The following is a 25236-nucleotide window of genomic DNA, read 5'->3' on the forward strand; positions in this document are numbered from 1 at the left end:
GTTTTGGAACTTGGTGTCTTCTTGGACAGCGCACATTTTGCATTTTTTTTGACTTCACCATGCCTCCAGTAAACTCATCTTCAGGGGAATTTTCATCACTTTGCAAGATCCAATCAGCTTACCTCATCAATACCCTCTGCCCCTCTGCTTGGAGGGTAGACACATAAACGCCTCCATTTAAGAAAGAGAACAAGACTGATATCTCCTTATTCCCCCTCCCCACTTCCTCCCCACCCCCGTACTCATTTTGGATTTCTTTTCCTTCTTTCCTATGCCCCTGGGCTGGGCACCTTCCCTCTACTCCTACCCCCTTTCAGCTTTTCTTTTGTGTATTGTCTTCTCCCATTAGTCTGTAAGCTCCTTAAGGTCGGCGACTATCTTTTTCATATCTGTAACCCCAGCCTTTTAGCACAGTCCCTGACACATAGTAGGTCTTTGATAAATGTTATTGACTATTCACTGTTTATTGATGTGATCAACACAGTATGATTTGCCAGCAGGGACATCTGGAGGACCTTACCATTTGGAGGGAAGTTTCCCATTTGGATCTTGTATAAGCTAGTGACACTTTTGATGAACATAGATCTTTTCATTTTCTGACTTGTTTGGCCTTACTAGACAAAGCATCACTCAACAGAATTATCTCTGTATTTGCATTTACTAAGGAATCTTGTATGATGGTAAGATATATATGCATGATGGAGAAAGCCTTTTAAAGATGTTTTGCTCTATAGAATCAATATTTTTAAATCCACAAACAATAAACACAGCAGGGTATTTCAGTCTGTAGTCTGACTGTAATCATCTTGGAACAACAGCGCAACCTCCTACTTTGAGCACAAAGATCCTCAAAGCTGCAATAACCAAAGGGGTAATGGAGAGATACATTGTGCATACAAGTAGTATATTTCACTGATGAGCTGTACACGGAATGTCATTAAGGAAATACACTGTATGTTCAGAAATGAAGATAGTCTATCTATGTAGTCAGGGCAAGAGGTGGCATATGGTCACACCGAATATTCCTCCGGTATCCAAGAAATGTAACAAGATCTAGAGAATAACCTCAGGCATGTGGGTGTGTCCATTCCAGAGTATCTATGCAAAAAACACGGACAAGAACCATACAGGATAGGAAAGCATGGTTGAATTGCAATCAGTACCAAAGGAGACGGTATGCCCAGTGATGAGATTGTCAATCCATTAATGTGTTGAAGCAATGAAGATATCCAAGTTGCTTTTCCAGTCTGATGTTCTATGTGTAACCTTCATGCCACTTAGCTCTGGCTAGGGAACCTCTAAGGTCATTTAAACACAGTTCATGTCTTATATTAGTACAGACAAGAAACAACATGCATTGCAGAAGTAAATCTTTTAATCAGATCTCAAAAAGTTAAAAGGTAATGGGGGGATTGGGTAACAGGTGTCTAGTCCTTGGAGCATGAATAATATGCCCTGCCTGGTACCAACCTGTATGGAGACTTGGTGGGCCTGTTTCTGGGCTTGTGTAATGTAGGGGCTTTTCCCTCCACTGCAGAGCACATAAAGATATTCTCTGGATGTTTCTTGCCAGCTCACTGTTTGGTGATAAAAAGTCTTTTAGTTGGCTCCTGGGCTGAGAGTGTGCATACAAAAGTTCCAAGGAGACGCTCTTTCTCCCTTTCCCGTGTCTTCAGCTTGGGATGGAACATCAGCTGCTCTCTCCCACGTGGCTACCACGTATCCACGAATGCATGGCATGTCTGGCTTTGGTTTTTGGTTTCTGTGTTTAGTCTTTTCTGATCTAAGGTGGATGAATATTGGAGATGAAATGCAACAGGTTAAGACCTTACAAGCTTTGAAAGGTCAGTCCTTTCAGCAATCAGAGTTAGTAACAGAGGAGCCAGCCCTGAGGAGCAACCAGCTTGACTCAGCACAGCATTAAATTGACCTGGCAGTCAAGATACAGTCTGGGTGGCAAGAGATCAACTCATCCACTGGTTATGCCACACCCAAAAGGGAACATGGTGGGTACTCCTCCATGAGAGAAAAGGCCTCCCAGGATCAGGGAAACAGGGACAAGGGAATATTTTTCAGTAACCACTTCAGATCTAAGTCTACTCTCCCCACAGAGTCCACATATAGAGGGTAAAGTAAGCCTTCTCCTCCCATGTGGGGGCTTTTGTACTTCAGTCCTTTCTATACTTTCTCATACTTTCTATACTATCCCTTTGTAAAAGCTAGCTGGTATTAATTGGTCAGTTGATATTCAGGAGATATTAACTGGTTAAATGTTATTAGGAGGAACATAGTGTATGGGGGCTCATGAGCAAGAAGATAAGTGAAAACCCTAGACTGGCCAGGGTGACTCCAAGAATTCTGAGGGAAGCAGTACCCATCTGCCCCCGGGACCTGAGTTGTAGGTGTTAGTAGGGAGTTGGAATAGGGAGATCAGAGCCTGCACTACAAAAGGAATAGGCATAACAATCTTAGCACATGCACGTCAGGGATTATTACAGTTTTATCCCCGAGTGATTCATAGGGAAAACAATGAGTCAAATTCTGATATGGGAAGGGTATGACAAATGGCCTAATGTAGCTGGACAGAAGGCTGGAAGATCCTTTTATGCCCTCAGAGCATCTGCCAGTTTCTACCAGCTGAGTCACATCAGGAAGTCTCTCACTCTCTCTCTCTTTCTTGCTCAGTTCTACTCTACCTTCTCATGGAGGCCAGCCAGAAGACTTCCTAGTGCTGTCCTCTTTCTTGCACTGGGTGTGGCCATGACCATGGTCAGCATGTAGTTTCCCTTCTCCAAAGTTTCTATCTGCCTTTGTATTCAATCACCCTTTGCTACAAGCATACAATCCCATGGGAAGTTAAGTCCTGGAAATTTAATCACGCCTGTTCTTGTGCTTAAGAGCCTCATGGGAAATGAAGTCTCTTTTCTCTCTGCAGTGTACTTATTACCTATGGTTCTATGAAAACTTTCCCTGATCATCTTCCACCTTGTGCTGTGGCCCTGAATCAATCTCTCTCTCTCTCTCTCTCTCTCTCTCTCTCTCTCTCTCTCTCTCTCTCTGTCTTTCTCTCTCTCTCTCCCCTTCCCCCAATATCTAGCAGCAAAAGCTCGCTGCAGAATAAAAGACCACTGCAGAGCTGAGAGCCACACACTTGGGAAAACCAACCTTGCTGAGGATGATAGAGATCCTTGGCAGGAACCCAACACACTAATCCCAGGACATGCGGGAAAAATTCATTCCTGCCTGCCACTCAGGGAACTGAGTGACAGCCCTGCATGCTGACAGACATAACTGTCATAATCTCATCTTGCTTGTAAAACCAAACAAATGGAATGCTTCCTGGCTAGGCACTCTAAAATGAGAGTCTGCTTTGCTTTAGATCAAAGCTGACAGTGCCGAATTGCACTCAGGTGACGTGGAACAAAAAGTGTCAGAACTGGAGGAGATCCGAAAACATAGTTTGTCAGAGCTGGGAAGGACTTTAGAAGGTAGAATGTTAGAGGGAGGAGGACCTTAGAAATCATCTGATCTAACCTCCTTTCTCGTGTGACTTATGAGGAAACTGAGGCTTTAAGCATGGGGTAGCCTACTGGAAGAGGTGAATGCAAAGGGGGAGGCAGCGGGGAGTGGGGGTGGGAGTAGGGGTGGGATGAGAACTGCAGAGAGAGAACAGAATCAGGCATTGCTGTGTAAATGAGCTCTGAGAGTTGGGAAGGGCTCCTCAAATCAGTAAGCAGGAGCTGTTTGGCTGCGGTAGTCAGCCCATCTGTTACCCAGGGGCAGTCCAGCATCCCTGCATCGTGTGGTTAACATTCCCTCTGAGGATAGACAGGGAGGCGGTCCTGTCTGTCTGGGGTGGGGGGTGGGGGTGCATCATAGCAACTCGATCGCCATCCACGTCTTTCCAGGAAAACCAAGGGCATCCCCACAATCCCTCCTCTGCAGCCCCCTCCCCACTCCCTGCCTAGTGCGCAGTCGCAGAAACCCCAACGCCCACAACTGAAGAGCCGGTGCTGGCCCGGGCTTCGCGAATCGGGATTCCAGGGACCTACGCCTGGGACTGCAGCAAGAAGCCAGAGCGGGAGGGGGATGGGGAACGTTTCTCTGCTAGAGTCACTTCCCGGCAATCCTCTCTAGGTTAGGGGAATCCACCTAAAGAGTTCTTCCTTTCCAGTGCAATGGTGGCTAGAAACGGCATTATTCTTTTCTTGGGTTCCGCCTTGCTTGGGTTTGGGAGAGATGAGGAAGGGGATCGTGATCGAGGGGGTTAAAACAAACACATTCTGCCTATAGGCAGAATTTCCAAGGGCTCCTGCCCCCTCTTTTCCCTTCCTGTTCCGGAGCATGCAACACAGAAAATATTAGAGTCGAAAAGGGCATTAGACTATACAGAATGGTCAGAGAGCCAGAAGGCAGTCCAGGGGTTTTTAACCTGGCATCCATCCTCAAGGGACGCTGATAGATTTCAGAGAATCCAGCAATTTGTATGGGGGGGGGAAATTACACCTTTATTTTATTATAATTGGTTTCCTTTATCATCCTAGGTATTTTATTTATGCATTTAAGAGCATCATTCTGAGAAGGGATCCAGAGACTTCATCCAAACTGCCAAACTGTCGGTGACATGGACAAGGTTAAGAACACCTTATAGTCCAATTCCATCCACATTTTACAGAGGAACAAACTGAGATCCCAAAAGGCTGAGTGACTTGGCTTAGATCCTTCAGTGAGTGACTTAGTGAGAGAGCCAAGATCATTCAAGACTGACTCCCAACCCAGGACTCTTTGCCCTCATAGGTTGCACCATCACACCCCAGAGCTTTCCACCTGAGGAAGAAAATGCGCAAAAGACAAGTGATCTTACTGGTAAGAGAAAAACCTGAAAGAGGGAGCCCCAGAACTACACCCAGGCCTGCATTTCCTTCACATAAGAGTTTTAGCCAGAAGGGAGTCTAGGAGACCAAAACTTGCCTTCCCCCTTTAAAGAAATGACTCTATGTAAGTATTAATCCAGACTTCCCAGCTGGGTCCCTGATGCCACATCCTCCTTCTTGCAACTCCGGACTTGTTGACTTTCGGGAGTCAATTAACATTTATTAATTGCCTACTACATGCCTGGCATCATGCTAAGTGCCTTGTTAAAAAGAGAAAAGACAGTCCCTGACCTCAAGAGGCTCACAGTCTAATGGTGGGTGTTGCTCTTTGTCACCATAGGGACAAGAATTCAGGTCAAGGGAGTTTGGGGTTTGAAGCCAGAGGGAGTTTAGAGATCATTTAAGTGCCTTAATTTTGTAGAGGAGGAAACTGAGGTCCAAAGAAGGGTTGTGATATATTTATCAAATATAGTTAATATCAGAACAAGCTAGTAAGTTAGTAGCAAAAGTCAGTGTTTGAATCCAGGTGCTTTGACTATATAAATCCTTGGACCATCCAAGCATTTCATCTTGATTCAACAACCATTTATTAAGAGACTTATTTTTCGTTTATTAAGTTTTAGTTTATTAAGGTGCAAGGTACTGGACTAGGCAGTGAAGATCCAAAGGAAAAATCAACAGTATCCGCCCTGAAGGAATTTTTATTCTGCTAAGGGGATACACCATGTACACAGATAAGCACATATAATGTATATTATATAATAAATATAGTGTATATAGAAACAAACATACTTATGTTATCATATAATGTATAGTGGAGGCATCTGAATGGCTCAGTAGATAGAATGCTGGACCTTCAGTCAGGAAGACCTGAGTTCAAAACTGGCCTCATACTCACCGGCTCATTTAACCTCTTTCTGCCTCAGTTTCCTCTTCTATAAAATGGAGATAATAATAGCACCTATCTCCTAGGGTTCTGAGGCTCAAATAATATGTGATAAATATAACATTTGATTAAAAAATGAGATAATATTTGTAAAACACTTTGCAAACCATAAAGCATTATAGAAATGCTAGCTATTACTATTATATGCAGGGTTAATTTGAAGTAATTGACTTGTGAGGGAAGGGGAATACTAGCAGTGGTGGGGACTTAGGGGGGAACCTGAAAGGCCTCATGGTGTCCCTGAGTGGAGCCTTGTGGGAAGCGAGGGATTCCAAGAGATGGAGATGAAGAGGTGTCCACTTTGAGATAGCTCTAATTATTGGAAGGTTTCTGGGTATAGGAGACAGCTTGGGTAAAACTCTGGAGGTGGGAGACAGAATGTCACGTATAGTATGGCCAGGAAGTAGACTAGTTTGGTTGAAAATGGGATGTAGGAGGATATTATTAAGTAAACCAGAAAGGTAGCCCAGAAACAGAGGGTTAAATAGCAGTGCATCAGTGGGATCCCTACCAGAGAAAGAAGGGAAAAAGTGCCGGATTCAAACAACCTGAGTTTCAATCTTGATTCATTCCCTCAATAGCTGGAGTGTTTATACACTCAGCTTCTAATCATAGATTCCAGGCTAGAAAGGACCTTAATGGTCCTCTGGGAGGTAACCCCCATCATTTTACAGATGAGGAACCTGAAGATGTAGGAATTTATATGAGCTACCTAAGATCATACAGCTAGTAAGCACAGGTCTGACCATGTCATTCAATAAACTCTAGTGGTTTCCTATTACTTCCAGGATCAATCTGTTTGTCATTCAAAGCCCTTCATAACTTGTCCCCTTCTTACCTTTCCAATCTTCTTTTATCTTATCATCCCCATGTACTCTGGGGTCATTAACACTGACCTCTTTGCTGTTACTTAAGAAAGATGCTCTGTGTCCAGGCTCCATGTATTTTCATTGGCTGTCCCCAACACCTGGAGTGCTCTCCTTCCTCATCTCTGTCTACTGGCTTCCTTCAGGTCCCATCTAAAATCCCTTCTTCTGACCCCTCTTAATGCTAATGCCTTCCTTTTGTTGATTATCTCTAATATAATGATGATGATAGATAGCCTACAATGTACAACTATGCTAAATGCTTTATAAGTATTATCTCATTGGATCTTCATAACAACTCTGGAAGGCAAGTGCTATTATTGTCCCCCATTTTATAGATGAGTAAACTAAGGCAAAGGTTAAGTGACTTGCCCAAGGTCACATAGCTAGTAAGTGTCTGAGGCCAGAGAATTTATGTCATATAAATCTTGTTTGTACATAATTGTTTTCATGTTGTCTGCTCCATTCCACTAGGAGATCCTTGAGAACAGGGACCAGCTTTTTGGCTTTCATTCTTTATACTTAGCACAAAGTGGGCACTTAATAAGTACTTTTCAACTGCCTGGCTGATTAGCGATGTTGTACCCAGCTCCTCTGACATCAGATCCAGTGTGTACTTTTCATGACCCTCGGCTGCCTTTCTATATCACTCTCTGGGCCTCAGTTTCCCTATCTGTAAATGAGAGGAGCGGATGACATGATTTCCAAATTTCCTTCTGGCTTTAAATTCTGTGTGTGGTCTATTTTTCCTTTCCTTCCGTTCAGCCTTGGAGGGAGAACAAGTCTGGCTTTTGATCAGAGCTTCGAAAAAGTAGCAGGACCAGTTTTCAGGAAGTTAGAAAAGAAAGGAGTTGGAGAGGAAAGGGGGTGGGGGTGGGCTAAAGCACATCTATCAAAAACGCACCTTGAGGAGGCAGTCAAGACTGGCTCCAAATGGTTGGCTGTATACTGGCTATGACTAGATCTAATTGCTTGGTAGGATAAAGGAATGAGGGTGGTGGTGGGGAACTGGTCTATACAGGGGAAACTCCCTCTACCTATTCAGATCAGCACCTTTTTGGAAACTTAGAGTCTTAGTGAGTTCCCTAGAGTACCAAGTGGTTAAATGACTTGCCCTGGGTCACAAAACCAGGGTGAAACTTGAACCTAGGGAGCAGCTAGGTGTCGCAGTGGATAGAGCACTGGCTCTGAAGTCCGAAGGACCTGAGTTCAAATCCGGCCCAAACACTTGACACTTAATAGCTCTGTGACTCTGGTCAAGTTACTTAACCCTAATTGCCTAAAAACAAAAAAAAAAGAAAAAGAAAAAAAAGAAAGAAACTTGAACCTAGGTCTTCCTGGCTTCAGGGGCAGTTGCTTCCTATTTCTGAGCCTCAGTTTCCCCATCTGTAAAAAGTGGAGATTAGGCTGGATGACCTCTAAGGTCATCTAAAATCCTATGATTTCCATTGGCATTCCATTCCAATGATCTCATTGAAAGGCCAGCTGGGACACTTCTGTGTAGGCAGTGCTCAGGGGGCCCTGAGTCAGCTCAGAGTAGGAGTCCTATTGTTCCTGAGACTTAGGGCCCTGAGGGAGAGCCCTGAATGGGATGGAGTGGACTCTGAGGACCTGAAGGTCAGTGTGGATGCCTGTCCTCCTCTTGAAGTGTCAGCCACATCTGAACACATGGGTAGACAGATAGCAAAAACGTCTGGAGCTGCCTCCAAATAACCTGCTGACTCAGCATATTAGCTGGGTCCCTGAAGTCAGAATAAGTGGGAGAGCAGAGCCAGAGGGCAGAGGGTCAAGTGGGGAGGGGAGGTCCAGGCTGTCTCATTCCCTTTCTTCCAAAGAAAATCAAGGACCTCTTTCCCCTTCTCAGCAGTCAGGCCTTTCCCTCATAGGGAAGGGAAGGGCGGGGGGTGTGAGACAGCTTCACTTTTTCCAAATGCCAGTAAACACTCCAGGCTTGCTATCCCTCTCCTGGCTCCCCAGGCTCTGAGAGAGGTTCAGACATAATAGAAACCCACAGATCTAAGCAGGAGTTACCCAGAGGCTAGTCTTCGCCGTGAAGATCGTGTCAGCTTTCATAGCATTTCCTGAAGGGTGGTCATGGGATCCTGAATATCTTATTGACTATGATGCCAAAAAATGGCTACAGAATGTTAGAGCCTGCAGGGCCCTTAGAACACAGAATGTCAGAGCTGGGAGAGAACTTAGAACATAGGATGTCTGAGCTGGGAGGGCCCTTAGAACACAGAATGTCACGATTGGGAGGGGCCAAGAGGTCATCTAGTCTAACTCTTTCATTTTATAGATAAAGAAACTGAGGCCCAGAGAAGTGAATTGACTTAGCCAAGGTCACACAGCAAGTTGGGAACTAGGTATTGATTCCTGAATAATATTCTTTGCATTCCATTATGATGCTTTATCATTCTATTCCTTGAGCCCAAGAATCCCAGTCAGAATTGGGTGAGCAAAGAAAGTGATGGCAGGAAAGCAGAGCACCTCCATAAGAGATTCCCTTCTGTAGGACTTAGAGGAAAACTTTTCCTAGAGGTTCTCAAGGTACAGGAAGGAAGGAAGGAAGGAAGGAAGGAAGGAAGGAAAGAAAGAAAGAAGGAAGGAAAGAAGAAATGAAGGAAGAAAAGATGGAAGGAAGAAAAGGAATGAAGGGAGAGGAGAATTCACATTTCAGCATTATGGAGGGTCATGTAGTAAAGAGGAGAAGATGCTGGTAATGGATCTGAGAACTCTTGGACCCCAGCCTGGATGCTGGTCTTTGACCAGTATGGCACAGTGGAAAGCATGGCACTGACTCTGGAGATAGAGGACTTGGGTTCAAATTCTGCCTCTGAACAGGATCAGTGTGACCTTAGCCAAGTCATGTCATTCTGGAGGTCAGCTTCCTCAACCATAAAATGAAGGAATTTCACTAGATCGGCCTCTGAGGTCCCTTCCATCTCCAAAGCTAGGATTCTATAATCCTATGAACTTGTGTGTGTGTGTGTGTGTGTGTGTGTGTGTGTGTGTGTGTGTAGGGAAGTAGTTAAGAGCATCTGTGTTTGTGTATGTATTTATATGCATGCCCTAAATATGCCATCTCCCACCTCTTGTTATTCAGTTTCATCTTGGTAGATTTTACTAGCCTTCCAGCCTGTTGAGATCTCTTTGGGTCCTAATTCTGTTGTCCAATTAATTTCCTGTCCTAGCTTTTTGTATCCACAAAATTGGTGAATTTGACATCCATGCCCAGTAGGATGGCAGCTTCTAGAAGGCAGGAATGTGTGTGTGTGTGTGTGTAACTCCAGTACCTTGAATATAGTACAGTTAAGTATAGATGAATATAAATATTTAATAAATATTTATTGAATTGAGTTTAATTGTTTAAAATGTTCAAGAAAATAAAATATTTGAGGAATAGGGTCAAGGACAGGGCCCTGTAGCTGCTACTAGAACCCACCATCTGTGATAACTTGCAGCAAGTTACAGAGGGTCCAGGGAATGGGCATGTGTGTGTGTGTGTGTGTGTGTTGTGTGTGTATGTGTGTGTGTGTGTGGGGGGGGTGTTTATTTCTATTTATGTTAGTTTGAGATTTTGTGGTATAAGGGAAAGAGCAGTGGTCTTAGAGTCAAAAGACCTGAGTTTCAATCCCTACTTAACTTCCCCTTCTGTAAAATGGGCCTAATAGTCATGATACTGCCTGCTTCCCAATCAATCAATCAATCAATCAATCAACAGGCATTTATTTAAAAGCATCTATTGTGTGCCAGGTACTGTGCTAGGTTCTGGAGGGTCGAATACAAAAATGAAAAAGTCCCTGTCCTTGAGGAGTTTCCACTTTTATCAAGGGAAATAATAGGCATTTATATAAGTATATAGAAAGTACAGATGGGGGAAGTCTCTAGGAGCAGGGGGATTAGGAAAGGCTCATGCAGGAAATAGCACTTGAATTGCAAGGCAAATGCTCTGTGAATCTTAAAATGTTATCAGAAAACCGATTATTACTTGGATGTTTCCAGGGATTAGAATTTCATCTGTTATAGAATCACAGAGTTAGAGCTGGAGGGGGGGCCTTTAAGTCCAACCCCTTTAATTGGCAGATAAGGAAATTGAGGCTGGGAGAGGTTAGGTGATTTGTCTAAGATAACACAGTCCTCTAGTTTCGGAGGTAGTCTTCTAGCATCTTATTCACTATGTCATACTGCCTCTGTAGAGGTATCCGCTAACCTGCATCACCTTTCTTCCCCTTGCTAGGTGGTCTTTGAAAGTAGCCGTGGCCAAATGATTCATCACTCAGCAGCCAGCTTGATGATGAGACTCTCTGGTTCTCAGACGAAAGACATTTGTCCAGTCCTGGAGGCTGGTCCTCCAGCTCCCATGAGGAGGTCAAAGGAAGCCATGGTCCTGCCATGTCCACATCTGGAGTACAGCATTCAGTCATTACTACTAATCAGAAGAACCTGCTCTCTAACCTCCAGCTGCACTTGGCATTTGCCCTTCAGCTGGCATTTAGCCTATTGCTTTCATCTTTGGTTAGCTTGTTCTTTGCTATGTAGGGCCTGTCTCTCTTGCCCAATTGTAAGGAGACCTCTTATGCCTCCAGCTTCCCAGGGCCAACGGCATATTTAGGAACTCACCAACCATCTGTGGATGCTGACAGTGATACCCCCAGACAGCCTGGGGCTGGCTTGCCTTCAGATTGTAGTTCTAGAAGCAGCCTGGCCAGCCAGGCCGAAATTTCCCAAGAGAAACGAAGAATTATCTCAGTGTCAGAATCAGAAGGTACCTGAGTGATGGACTGTTCCAACCTCCTTGTTTTACAGAAGATATATTAAGACCTCCATAAGGAAAGTAACTGTCTCAGGATCACACAGGAAGTTAATAGTAGAAGCAAAGCTGTTTTTTGTTTTTTGTGTTTTGGAGCGGGGAGGGAATGGGGAAGAATTTAATTAGCGTCTGGAAACATCCTATGTGGAAACTCCCTCCACCAATACAAATGGGAACTTTGTAATTTAGGCATAATTTCATAGATTCATAGAGTTGGAAGGGACCTCACTCAGGTAAGTCAATAAGTATTTATTAAAACTATGTATCAGGTGCTCTGCTAAGTGCTGAGGTTACAAAGAAAGACGAAAAAGTGGTCCCAGAGCTTAAGGAGATTATATTTTAATGGGAGACACCATGGAATCAGCTATGTGATTTCGAAGGTGGCTTTTGACTCTATCCACTGCTATGACCAACTGAGCTAATTACAGAAATGCTTATCATTGGAGGGCTGCTCAATAGAGGGTGTTTTAGAACCACAGTCACTCACTTTCTTTCCTCCTACCCCACTTCCTCAGTTGGGGTTAAGTGTCTTTCCCGGGATCACAAGGCTGAATCGCAGGTCCTCCTGACTCCAGGGCTATAAACTTCACCACCTAACTGCCCCAACCACGGTCACTCACAAAGGCTGCCTGCGAAGGTGTTCCATGCCTGTCTGGCTCTCCCTCCTCATCTCTGCCTCTTGTCTGCCTCATTTTTCTTCAAGTCTCACCTTTCCCAGTTCATCCCAATTCTCTCTGGGTTTATTTCCAATTTATCTGTCTTTGTAGCTTGTTTGTACAAAGTGGTTTGCATCTTGTCTCTCAGTTTACTTGGAACTTCTTGAGACCAGGCAGGAACTGTTTTTTTTTTTTTGCTTGTCTTTGTATTCCTAGCACTTAGCACAATGCCAGGCACAAGGTGTTTAGCAAATGTTAGTGGAGTCACTGTCAGGATTGAAGTTAAAGGGCCTGGGTTTAAATCCTATGTTTGATGCTTACTACCTATTCGACCTTAGGCAAGTCATTACCTTCTCCAGGTCTCAGTTTCCTCATCTATAAAATGAAGGGGATTAGATGAGATGGTCTTCTTATGGAAGTACTCTCTGTGAGGTAGTTAGTCCAAGTAATATTATCCACATTTAATGGATATGAATTTTGAGAACCAGAGCAGGTAAATGACTTAGCCAGGGTTAGCAGCTGTTCAGTGGCCAAACCGGGATTAGGGCTTGGGTCTTCTGATTCCAAATCCAGCTGGCTGGGGTATTTTTCGGGCCCTAGATATCACAGGATAGAGACAGACCTGGAGAGGCAGAGGCAGCACAGTCAGAATTCAGTTTATGAAGGGCTAACCTCATCCAAGGCCTCCAGGCAAAAGAATCTTCCCACCTCCGCCTCGGGAGAGTGAAATGAAGGCGGGATTTCTGGATTCTGTTCCCGCCCCCACCCCCACCCCACCTCCGCAGCTCTTCTAGAGAAGGATGTTGGTAGCCTTCCATTCACCCTACTGTACTTTCCTATATCAGAAGAATGGAAGTGGGGGACGGGACTGGGACAAGGAGAACCCTTGATCTCAGAGTCTACTCTGATTTTCAGGTGGGGAGGGGTGGAACAAAATAGAACCAATTCTGCCCCCACCCCCCACCTCCTATCCTGGATTTTCTCGGGTCTCTCAAAAGAAGAGATTGGAATGATTGTCTCCTAAGGTTTCTTTCAGTTTTAAATGGCAGTCTCCCTTCTCCCGGACTTCAAAAAGTAGATTAAGGGGGGCGGGGTAGGGATGGAGGGAAGGGAGAGAAAGGCGCACCTGCCTGGCGAGTGTTTGATTGAGGGCATGGCTCAGGATGTAGGGCTGGGGGAGCCCTCGGTTAGAGCAAGGCTAGGCTGCCTGAGTCAGTCAGCTAATGTCCAAGTGCACCTCTCTGGGTTTCTTAGTTTCGTTTTTTGGCTAATTTCATTATCATTCCAAACCCTTTCCACGGCCGGGTATTTTATGTGAGGTTGAGCCAAACCCTTCCCTTCTCCGGAATTCCATCTGCAGAAGAAGAGGTTGGATCCCATGATCTTTAAGCCCCTTTCCCCACTCCAAGTCCTGGGATCCCATCACCCCAGCCTGCTGCCAGGCAAGGCTTTCGGAGGTTGCATTCCTGAGGAGGGAGGGGCTGCCTAATTAAGGAAGCCGGTCTGAACAGCTCATTCCCGATAGGCTTGTAGTCTAGTCTCCCTCGAGCTGAGCTAGAGAGGACGTTGTTAAGGAAGGAAATAGTTGTGGCCAGACAGCTTCACAGGCTCTGCATGGAAAACCCCTTTGGTGCCTGGTGTTTCCTGGCTGCTGCAAACCAGAGTGCCTCCACCAAAATATGGTCACAGTCATAGAACGTTAGGGCTCAGGGATCATCCTGTGTGACCTCTTCATTTTATAGAAAAGGAAACTGAGAATCATCCAAAAGAAGCGACCCCACAGCAAAGCTGCAGTCACTGAACAGGAGAGAATGGAAACAGAACGGAAGGCTTCTGAACCTTAAGAATAATTGTGGCTGGCATGTCAATAGCCCTTTAAAATTTCCTAAGGGCTTTCTTCTCAACAACCCTGTGAAGTGGGTATGAGAGCATTATTATCATTAATTTAATTCAGAGGATGCTAGACTGAGGGCCGGAAGAAACCTCGGAGGCCACTGATTGCAGGGAGGTGGAGCCTTACCCCAAGCTCATTCAACTGGGCACTGACAGGGGATTTGAACCCAGCTATTTCTTGACTCCAAGTTCAGTATTGTGTCCATTAGGTCAGGCTACATCTCTAATTCCATTTAACACGCACTTATTTAGTATCCACTAAATGAAAGGCCCTTGTGGGCAGCTAGGTGACAAAGTGGCAAACCCAGGCCTAGGGTCTGGAAGATTCATCTTTCTGAGTTCAAATCTGGCCTCAGACACTTGCTAGTTGTGTGACTCTGGGTAAGTCACTTAACCCTTATGTGTCTCAGTTACCGAGCTGTAAAATGGGGACACATTGGAGAAGGAAATGGCAAATCAATCCAGTATCTTTGCCAAGAAAACCCAATGGACAAAGCCCGTGGGATCAGAGTTGGACATGACAGAACAACAAAAGCAAAACACTATGGTTGGGGCTAAATCATAGGCTGTTACCTTGGATCTATGCATCAAGGACCAGGCAGAGCTGTTGTTATGCTGGGCCCAAAGAGAAACAAAGACAAACCCAAAACAGGTCCTGTCCTCAAGAAGCTACAACAAATGCACAAAGTAAATACAAAATAAACATGTAAAAATAGAGAGAGGAGAAGAGCCCTAACCATTGGGCAAGTGAGAAGGTGGAATGAGGAAAGACCTCCTGAAGATGGGGTTTTTAAGCTGAGTCTTGAAGGGTATCCTGGGATACTGAGATACCCCTGAAGACAGGGGAGCTGATGGAGGGAGAGGATGGAATGTCCTGGCTGGGAAGGGGGCAAAAACCTGGAAGGGGAATGTGGCTTGCCCATGATTGCACAGAGAGCTAGTCAGTCAGCAAACATTTATTAAGCACTTACTATGTGCCAAGCATTAGTAATGTGTGCTGGGGGTTAGTAGCAGGGCTGGGACTAGGCCTCCGTTCTCTTGATTCATCATGATGATGACGACGATGATGATGATAATCCTTCAAGTCCTTTTTCAGTGTCATGAAGATGATCTTGGAATACCAGTGGAACACAAGCTGCGGCAGGTCCTTCCAAGTTGGAAAAGCTTCAGAAACAGGCCTGGCAAAGGCTGTGGCTGCCTTCCTAACCTTTGTTGTTGTTCAGTTGTGTCTGACTCAATGTGACTCCATGGATTTTGTCTATGGGGATTTCTCAGCAAAGATACTGGAGCAGTTGGCCATTTCCTTCTCCAGTTCATTTTACAGATGAGGAAACTGAGGCAAAGAGGGTTAAATGACTTTCCCAGGATTACAACTAGTAAGTATCTAAGGCAGGATGTGAACTCAGATCGTCCTGAGTCTAGGTCTGGGGTGCTCTATCCATTGTACCACATATAAGCTGCCTTCAAATATGAAATCCTCTGTTTGGCTTTTTAAGACTTTCATTATTGGAAATGGAGAGGATGCCCATCAATTGGGGAATGGTTGAACAAGTTGTGGTATATGAATGTAATGGAATATTGTGCTATAAGAAATGATGAGCAGGCAGACTTCAGAAAAACCTGGAAAGACTTGTATGGACTGATGCTGAGTGAAGTGAACAGAACCAGGAGAATGTACACAGTAACAGTCACGTTGTGCCATGACTAACATTCATAGACTTAGCCCATCTTAGCAATGCAAGGATCTAAGACATCTCCAAAGGCCTCCTGATGGAAAATGCTATCCTCATCCAAAGAACTATGGAGTTTGAATGCAGATCGAAGCACACTATTTGCTGATTTTTTTTCTTCTGTTGTGTTTTGTTTCCTCTTTCTGGTGGTTCCTCCTGTTGGTTCTAATTCCTACTTACAACATGACTAATGTGAAAATATGTTTAATAGGAATGTATAGCCTATATCAGATTGCACCATGTCTTGGGGAGGGAGGTCGGGAGGGAGGAGGAGAAAAATTTAAAACTCAAAAGCTTATGGAAGTGATTGTTGATAAATTAAAATAAATTAATAGTAATAAAAAAAGACTTTCGTTACTTCTTCCCCTCCTACCTTTCCAGTCTTCTTACACCTTACTCTCCTCCATGTATTCTTTGATCCAGTGACAGTGGCCTCCTGGTTGTTCCTCCATTTCCAGACTCCTTGGCATTTTCCCGTGCTGTCCTCCCATGCCTGGAATGCTCTCCCTCCTCAGCTGGGGCTACTGGCTTCTCTGGTTGCTCTGAAGTCCCAGCTAAAATCCTACTTTCTGTGAGAAGTCTTTACCAATCTCCCCCTGAGCTTATTTCAAAAAAAAAAATATATATATATATAATAGATATAATAATATATAAATATATTCTGTAAGTGTATATCTATATATCTTGCTTGTGCAGAGTTTTTGTTCTATCATGTTCCCCCCTTAGACTGAGAACAAGAACCTTTTTTAAACCTTTCTCCGTCTCCTTAGTGCTTGGTGCAGTGCTAGGTGATTTACAAATGCTTGATGATAATTTGACCTGAGTGGGAGTTGAGGAGTGGTCTGGACAGAGGGACCCATGAAACGGATCAGAAAGCCCAAAACCCCAAAACGGCCCCTAAACCCGTGCACATTGGCTGTGTGGGCGACAGTGGCAGTAGAGAATCCCGGAAGGAAGTGCACAGAGTCACAATTTTGAGGCCATCCAGCACCATCGGGTTAGCTGCTTTCCATCTAAGAGCTCTTTATCCAACAATGAGTCGGTTCCTGGCTGGAGGAAGCCAACGTCATCCCCATCGCCATTCTGACTGGAAATGAAACCAGAAGCTACAGGGCACCGAAGGGTGTCTCCCACTCCCTCCTTGGAGCTGTGCTTCAAGCATTGGGCAAAGCTGATTTCATTCCGGGCCCAAAGACAACCAGAACCATCATGTAGTGGGGTGGACGTTGGGTCATCTCAGCCTTGCAATGCTTGTGATAAGAAGAGACAAACAGACTAGGTTCTGAGGCTTGCCACTGCCTCTGGAAAGGAGGATTTGCAGAGTATTTTTCTCACAATGACCACATGAGGTAGGTAGCCTAAGTATTATAATCCTCCTTTTACTAAGGGAGAGACAGAGCTGGCAGAAGGGAGGGGAATCTGACTAAAGTTATGCACCAATGAAATGGTAGAGCTGGGGTTGGAATCCTCATCCTCTGACTCCTGCTCTCATGTAATTTTCTTTCCAATAGACTGCAAGTTATATTACACTTAGAACCCTCTGCAAGTATTTGAAGGGTTGTCCTGTAGAAGAGTGAATAGATTTGTCTAGTTTGGCCCCAGATGATAGAACTAGAAACCAAAGAGGAGAGGGGGAGAGGGGTGGGGTTGGGGGGTGGTAAGTTACAGGGAGGCAGATTTGGGTTCAATATAAGGAAAAATTTGATTCAACCCTCCCATCCCCATTTTGTCAATGAGGAAACTGAGGCACAGAGAAATTAAATTAAATTATATTGGACCATTGCCAATATAGTATTTTCCCTTGAGGAGCTTACATTCAACCAAGATGATTCTATTCCAGGTCACTGACATCTTGGGGGAGGGAGAGAGAGGATGCTTCCTTCCCAGAGGACACCTTTGTGGGGCTTCTGGAAGTGTTAGGGTGGGCCTGTAGCCCAGCTCTTCCTGACTCCATCCACCCACCACCCTCTGCTCCTTTTTCAGAAAAACTGGAGCACTAGGTCCCCAGGGCCTTGTATGCTGAGACCAGCCTGGCTCAGTTCAAGTTGGAGTTAGTTCATTAGCAGGTTGAGTGCAGGAGGATAATTTCTGGCCACAATAGCTCTGAAAGGCCATCTGTTAAGCGATATGTATTTTGTGATCTGTGGTGATGAAAGCAGTTCTCAAGCCAACAAAATCCTTGAGGCAGCTCTGTGGTCCAGAGGATAGAGCACTGGATCCATGGTCAGGAAACCTGAGTTCAAATCCAGTCTCAGACACTTCCTAGCTATGGGACCCTGAGCAAGTCACTTAACCTCTTTGCCTCAGTTTCTTCAACTGTAAAATGGGGATAATAATAGCACCTACCTTTGTAGGTGCTCAGTGGGTTATATGAAGCTCACTGGAGGTAATATTTGTAAAAAGCAGTTAGCACAGTGCCGTGCACACAGTAGGTACTATGTGTGACTCTTTCCCTCCCTTTCCTCTGGTCTTGAGGCATCTCCCACTGTCCCTAGCACAGGAATATGCACACAGTAGGTACTATGTGTGTCCCTTTCCCTCCTTTTCATCTGGTCTTGAGGCATCTCCCACTGTCCCTAGCATAGGAATATGCACACAGTAGGTACTATGTGTGACCCTTTCCCTCCCTTTCCTCGGGTCTTGAGGCATCTCCCACTGTCCCTAGCACAGGAATATGCACACAGTAGGTACTATGTGTGACCCTTTCCCTCCCTTTCCTCTAGTCTTGAGGCATCTTCCACTGTCCCTAGCATAGGAATATGCACACAGTAGGTACTATGTGTGTCCTTTCCCCTCCCTTTCCTCTGGTCTTGAGGCACCTCCCTCAGTCCTAAGCATAGGAATATGCACACAGTAGTTTGGCCACTCATAAATGTCTTAAGCTGACTGAATGGTTCTCCATTTCCACCCTCCTGCCCCGAAGATGAATACCACGGCCAACCTGCTGACATAGACATCAAAGGCTGTGGCATATGAGCACACATAGGGGCCATTGTCTCAGCCCACTGCCACATCTCCAGGAACCACAATCCAATTTCAAATGGGATTAATGCAGCAAATGAGGAACCACGTTCTTCTGGAACTCCAAGTGGGGAGAGTTGGCTTCCGGCTGAGGGATCAGGGAAGGCTTCATGGAGGAGGTGGCATTTGTGCTGTGCCTTGAAGCATTTTGACAGGTGGGAATCATGGAACCATAAAAGAAGACTTGTAAAAAAAGGTTCTTACCACCAGAGTCCTTGGAATCATGATGGTTCAACATCAGAAACAGATAAGGTGCTATCAGTGGAATTGACATTAAAGAGGATGCAGTCAGCTTTGCCAACGTACTCTAAGGACCATCGGTCTTTTCATCTGACTTGCAACTGAAACTTCCTTCATTTGGTGTCTCTCCCATTAGAATGTGAGGTCCTTGAAAACAAGGACAGTCTCCAATTTCTGTTTGTATCCCCAAAACTTTAGCATGTAGTAAGTACATGATAAATGTTCATTCATTCATTCATTCATTCATTCATTCATTCATTCATTCATTCATTCATAGACTTTGGGGCTAGAAGCAATCTTAGGGATGAGGTAGGCTGCCTCTCCCTCCACTTTACAAATGAGAAAACTGAGACCTAGAGAGGGAAAGGGACTTGTTCATAATTTAGTAAATATCAGAATTGGTATTTGAACCCAGGTCCTCTGTCCCTAGGCAGCTAGGTGGTGCAGTGGATAGAACACACTGGGCCTAGAAGCAGAAAGAACTCATCTTCCTCAGTTCAAATCTGACCTCAGACACTTACTAGCTGTATGACCCTGGGCAAGTCACTTGATTCTGTTTGCCTCCATTTCCTCATCTGTAAAATGAGCTGGAGTAGGAAATGGCAAACCACTCCAGGATCTTTGCCAAGAAAACTCCAAAAAGGGGTCACAGAGAATGGGACACAACCCCTGGTTCTAAATCCAGGGATTGAGGCATTCTAGGCAGAGGGAACCTTGTAAACAAAGGTATAGAGAGGAGGGAACCATGGAGGGAATAGAGGGAGCCTTGGAACCAAAGACAGAACAATAGAGGGAACTTTATAAACAAAGATTGGAAAGCAGGGGATGAGCCTATAACAAGGTCAATAGTCCAGATTGACTGGGGAGCAACTAATGCGTAAAGGAGCAATGGGAGATGAGGCTAGGATGGCCATTTGGGGCTAGACTATGGCGCATCTTGAATATTAGAATTCCATTAGAGTGTGAGCTCCTTGAGGGCAGGGACTGCTTTTTTTTTTTGCTTTTCTTCCTGTTCCCAGCCTGCTTAGCCAGTGTCTGGAAGAGAGTAGGCGTGCGTTTTGGTTTATTGACTGACAATCACACACACACACACACACACACACATACACACACACACACACACACACACACACACACACGTCCAATTCATACACAAGTTGAGGCATTGCCCTCATGATGTCATTGGTCCTCTTTGAGAATGAAGGTTGAACAACTAAGCTGAAGGTCTGGGAACTGAGTCAGCATGGCGGGCGGGAGGGAGAGCTGCCATCTCCAAGGGTTGCATGGGTGTTAGTTTTAAGATTCTGAGTTCTTTGAAGATATACTCATTTTCTCCCACAGGGCTGGGCTTCAGCAAACCTACTTTTCTTGTCTTATCTCTCACTAAATCACTTCATAGATTCACGCTGTTCCCTACTGCCTTCCTGGACAGAGGCAGAATGGCTTAGTGGAAAAAGTATGCCTTTAGAAGAACTGAGTTTGAATCTGACGCCAGACAAGTCACTTAATCTCTCTGTCTCTGTTTCCTCATCTGTAAAATGGGTTGAATAATTCTTGGATCAGATCTTTCATAGGGATGTTATGAGAAAAGCCTTAAGTCTTCAAGTCCTATTCTATTACTATTAAGTCTCTTCTCTGATACATACTGTGTTAGGTGGTGTCTGACTCTTTGTGACCCCATGGACTATAATGTCTATGGGCTTTTCTTGGCAAAGATACTAGAATAGAGTGGTTTGCCATTTCTTTTTTCAGTTCATAGATGAGGAAGCTGAGGCAAATAGGGTTAGATGACTCGTCCAGGGTCACATAGTAGGTGTCTGATGCTGGATTTGAACTCAGGTCTTCTTCGCTCCAGGCCCTGTGCTCTATCCACTGCCACCACCTAGCTGCCTCCTACTTTAGGTAATTCTTCAAAACTCCAAATTGTAGATCCATTGCTAATCCTCATCAAGGATAGGAGTTTCCTCCCAGTGAGTTCCTTATACCAATAAAATGATAGGGTCTAGACATAAAACTAATTTATTAGCTGCTTAGTAAATATTTATTTAATGAAATCCAATTTAGTACCCCCCAGGAGCACAAGCCTTGGAATGCTAATAGGGGAACAGAGGAGCTCAGTGTACATAAGGAGGGGGTCACAGAGAAGTCATAGACAGAAAAGGGCTGGGGCTAACTCTACCCTAAAAGTCTACTCTAAAGCAAGGATGACAGTCACATAAAGGTGTGTGACCTTGGATGCAAGAAACCTGCCTCCTACTTCCAGTTTTGCAACTGGATTGACTCACTGACTCTGACGTTGCTGTCTGTCTGGTGCAGGCCCTCATCACCTCACACCTGGACTATTGCACCGGCTGCTGGTAGGTCTGCCTGCCTCCAGTCTCTGGCCACTCCATTCCATCCTTCTTTAAGCCTCCTCCAGGATCATAATATGCTCTGTTTGGCATTCAAAGCCCTTCATAACCTAGAATCCCTCCTACCTTTCCAGTCTTCTTACACCTTACTCCCTGACCCTACTATTTGATTTGGTGACCCTAGTCTCCTGGCTGTTCCACAGACTCCATCTCTTGGCTGTGAGCATTTTCTCTGGCTAGCCCCTCATGCCTTGAACACACTGTCTCTTCTGCTTCAGCTGCTGACCTCCTGCCTTTATTTTTATTTTTTGGAGGCAATTAGGGTTAAATGACTTGCCCAGGGTCACACAGCTAGTAAGTGTCTGAGGCCAGATTTGAACTTTAGGTCCTCCTGACTCCAGGGCTGGAGCTCTATCCACTTAGCCACCTACCTGCCCCCAGGCTTCCTTTAAGTCCAAACTAAAACCCCATCTTCTACAGAAAACCTTTCCCACCTCCTCTTAGTTGCACCTCTGTTAATTATTTCTTTTCTATTTGTCCCGCATATTGCTTGTTGTGCTTATTTATCTATTTGTTTGTTGTCTTTTCCATTTGATTGTGAGCTCTTTGAGGGCAGGGACAGTCTTTTGCCTCTTTTTTTTTTTTATCCCTAGCACTTTGCACAGTATCTGGCACATGGTAAAGACTTAATAAATGTTTGTTGACTGACTGACTGCACCTGGTAATTTGCTTCATAATGAATTTGAATTTCACAGAACCACAGACTCTTAGGGCAGAAAAAGACCTCACAGGACGTCTACCAACCACTACCAACCCCTTAAGAACCCCTTCTACAAGATCCCTCTCAAGTAGTCACTGAGAGTGTCAAAATATCTTGGAGATACCCTGTTTACCAGCGCTAAGGCCCAGCCAGCAGGCTGCTCCCTGAGCTTAGCATAACAATAATCTTTTGCAGTCAAGATGATATCACCCTCTGGCAAAGCCATTGCTTGGACCAGCACCAGGTGTTCAATGAGAGATTTAGCTCCCCCTATTTCCCAGGACCATCCATCACATGTTTACAACACCCTGTTCCTTGTAACTGCCAGGTATAGCACTCCTGTTCCCAACACAGAACTCTGGTTCTGTACCTTGCAGAGTAATCATGACCCCCATGACTTGAGACAATGACTATTCTTGTGGGACCCAAGAACACCTGTATTGTCCCAAGAAATGCCAACCATGAGAACTATATCAAGACCTAAGAATGATTGTGTGGTGAGCCAACCTCTTTCATGGATATAAGTGGCCTCAGTAGCATTAAGCACTCCTTCTTGGGGTGGGGGTGGGGGGCTTTCACCCCCAGGCATTGTTTTCTTCATTCTGAAATTAAACTTCTGTTTGTGTTCTGGCTCTCCTGTCTCTAGCCTGCTCTGTTTCAGCGCCCAGTTACCCCCAGGTTAAAGGCCAGTTCTGGTCCTGTTGACAAGAGAGAAGATGAAGATGCCAGCCCACTTCAGGTTGTTGAAAGGAGAAAAGACTCTGGGAAGACATGAGAGGAGCGGAAAGTCTCCATCATGTCCTTTTCCCCAGCTTGCTACAGTAGAGATTCTAGGGAATTTCTCCTTGGGTGAGATCTGGGACTTTCTATCTTGGTTGATTTGAGTTATCTTGCTTCCAATGGGAGAGTTCCTTTATTCCGAATTGTCTGATATAGATTCTCCTTTGTGTACCTTCTCTGCTTTCCGTTTTGTTATCGAATTGGATAAATGGGTTTCTTTGCTACTGGTTATGTGTGTTCATGGTAGAACTAGTGTTTGATGGGAAGGAAATCAAGCCTTGTATAAAAACCTTGGGTCCTCATTTCCCCATTAATGAATAGCCACCAGAAGTTTAACTCGAACCTGAAAACCATCTCCCCTAGACTAAATAATATTTAAGAAAGCAGATAGATGTAATTCTAGCCTGGTAATCCCACTCTTTGGGGAGAGCAGAGTGGCTAAGTTTCTGGCCTCAACCTCTTGCTTGCCCTCTTGGCAGGAAATAAAGCCTCCTTTGAAGAAGGGTGTGGGAAGAAGAGAAATCTATTCCACCTCCCTTCCAGCCGCACAGTGACACCGCCATGCAACGTGCGGTGGACAGCCTTGCTGAAAATATAGAAAAAATATAAATGTATATTACTATTTTATAGTACATATTATTATTGAGCATCTTATTTCATTATTTCTTTAATCTTCAGGATATTTTTCTTTACATCAGACACTTCCCTCTGAGCAGTTTTCATACTCATTGTTCCTAGGCCAAGCAGAACAAATCTAACCCTTCTTACACAAGGCAGCCATTCAAATATTTGAAGAGTTATTATGATTTCCATTTCTACAGAACCTCTCTCTTGAGCTCCTCTTTCACTTTGTGGAGCCATCTGGCTTTGAAGTCAGAGGACCAAGGTTTGAAAAACTTTCTCTGTCATTTAATCCCTGTGTGCCATTGGGCAAGCCACTTAATCTTTCTAGACCTCAGTTTCCTTATTTATTCAATAAAAGAATGGGGCTAGATGGCCTCTTGGGTCCCTTCCACCTCTGAATCTATGGTCCTATGAATTGCCAACTGCCTGGTAGACACCTCCACCTGGACAAAGGCACCTCGAGCTTAATAGTCTAGAAGAGAACTCATTCTCTTCCCTTCTTTACCTTTCCAGACTTATGTTACCTTTCTTTACAATGCGGCCAAATTGACATACTTTTTGTCCCTAATATTTGACATTCTACCTCCTTCCTCCATATGTTTTTGAAGGCTATCTCCTATGTCCAGAATTTTTTTCCATCCTTACCTCTAATCTCTTGGAATTCCTTTCAAACCTCAGCTTCAACGCCATTTTCTCCATGAAGCCTTCTCTAGCTGCTGCTTCTTCCTTTACCCATGAATTTCTTTGTATTGGCTTTCTCTATGTATTTGTATCTGTGATGTGGAAGCTGGTAGGTAGGTAAAGTACGCTGGGCTGATGGAATCCATATGTGGAAGAGACTGGGGAGAGAGCTTCCAGAAAGGTGTGATGGCGTGTAATACTCCACAATTTGGAGCATGTGTATATATTCTATAACTGGTTCTGGTCCACTAACCATGTAAGGGATAGATTGTTGATTGGCTATGTAGCCACACCTGGGATAAGTTCAAAAGGTACTAAGTGGCCAACTGGAGGGCGTGGTCCTTATTCCTGCCTGGGTGTGCTCCAGGGAAGAGTCAGGAAATGATGGAAGCCTTCAGTGGGGAGACAGGCCTAGGCTGCCCCATGGGGACCACCACAATGTAGTACATGAGCACATGGCTCTGCTGTTGTTTCTGTTGCCACTGAGTCTATGTGTTCTTGTTTTAGGTTGATAGAGTACTGGAGATAGCTATAACCTTGTGAGATGTGAGACCAGAATGGTGAATCATTGATATCCAGGAGCTAAAGTCCATGCTGGGTATGGCAGTTAGCCATGCCCAGCAGGAGTTTCAATCTAAGAAAGCTGAAATGAAGACTCTTCCAATGGCTATACTACCTTTGGAAGGGAACTTGGTGGGACCAATCCTATATAGAAATTACTTTAAGTTTGAGCTCACTCTCTCCCAACTGGTAAAAGGGAGAGGATGATGCATGTGTGGGAAATGGTTGTCACTTCTGTTCTTGCTTATATCTTCGAAGTAAATTGTTCAGTCATGACCCCATTTGAGGTTTTCTTGGCAAAGATACTGAAGTGGTTTGCCATTTTCTTCTCTAGCTCACTTTACAGATGAAGAAACTGAGGCAAATAGGGTTAAGTGACTTGCTCAGGGTCACACAGCTAGTAAATGTCTGAGGTTGGATGTGAACTCAGGTCTTCCTCA

General features: G+C 44.6%; 1 long non-coding RNA gene across 1 annotated transcript; it reads left to right on the forward strand.

The window, feature by feature from the left end:
- The first annotated feature begins 16762 nt into the window (after positions 1–16762).
- On the forward strand, positions 16763–22099 carry LOC144454182 (uncharacterized). Its single transcript, XR_013482484.1, has 2 exons — positions 16763–17127; positions 18702–22099. It is a non-coding gene; the product is annotated as an uncharacterized LOC144454182 (long non-coding RNA).
- Positions 22100–25236: the final 3137 nt, after the last annotated feature.

Source organism: Phascolarctos cinereus, unplaced genomic scaffold (genome assembly GCF_003287225.1).
Source record: "Phascolarctos cinereus isolate Bilbo 61053 unplaced genomic scaffold, phaCin_HiC Scaffold_726;HRSCAF=1367, whole genome shotgun sequence".
NCBI classification, from domain to species: domain Eukaryota; kingdom Metazoa; phylum Chordata; class Mammalia; order Diprotodontia; family Phascolarctidae; genus Phascolarctos; species Phascolarctos cinereus.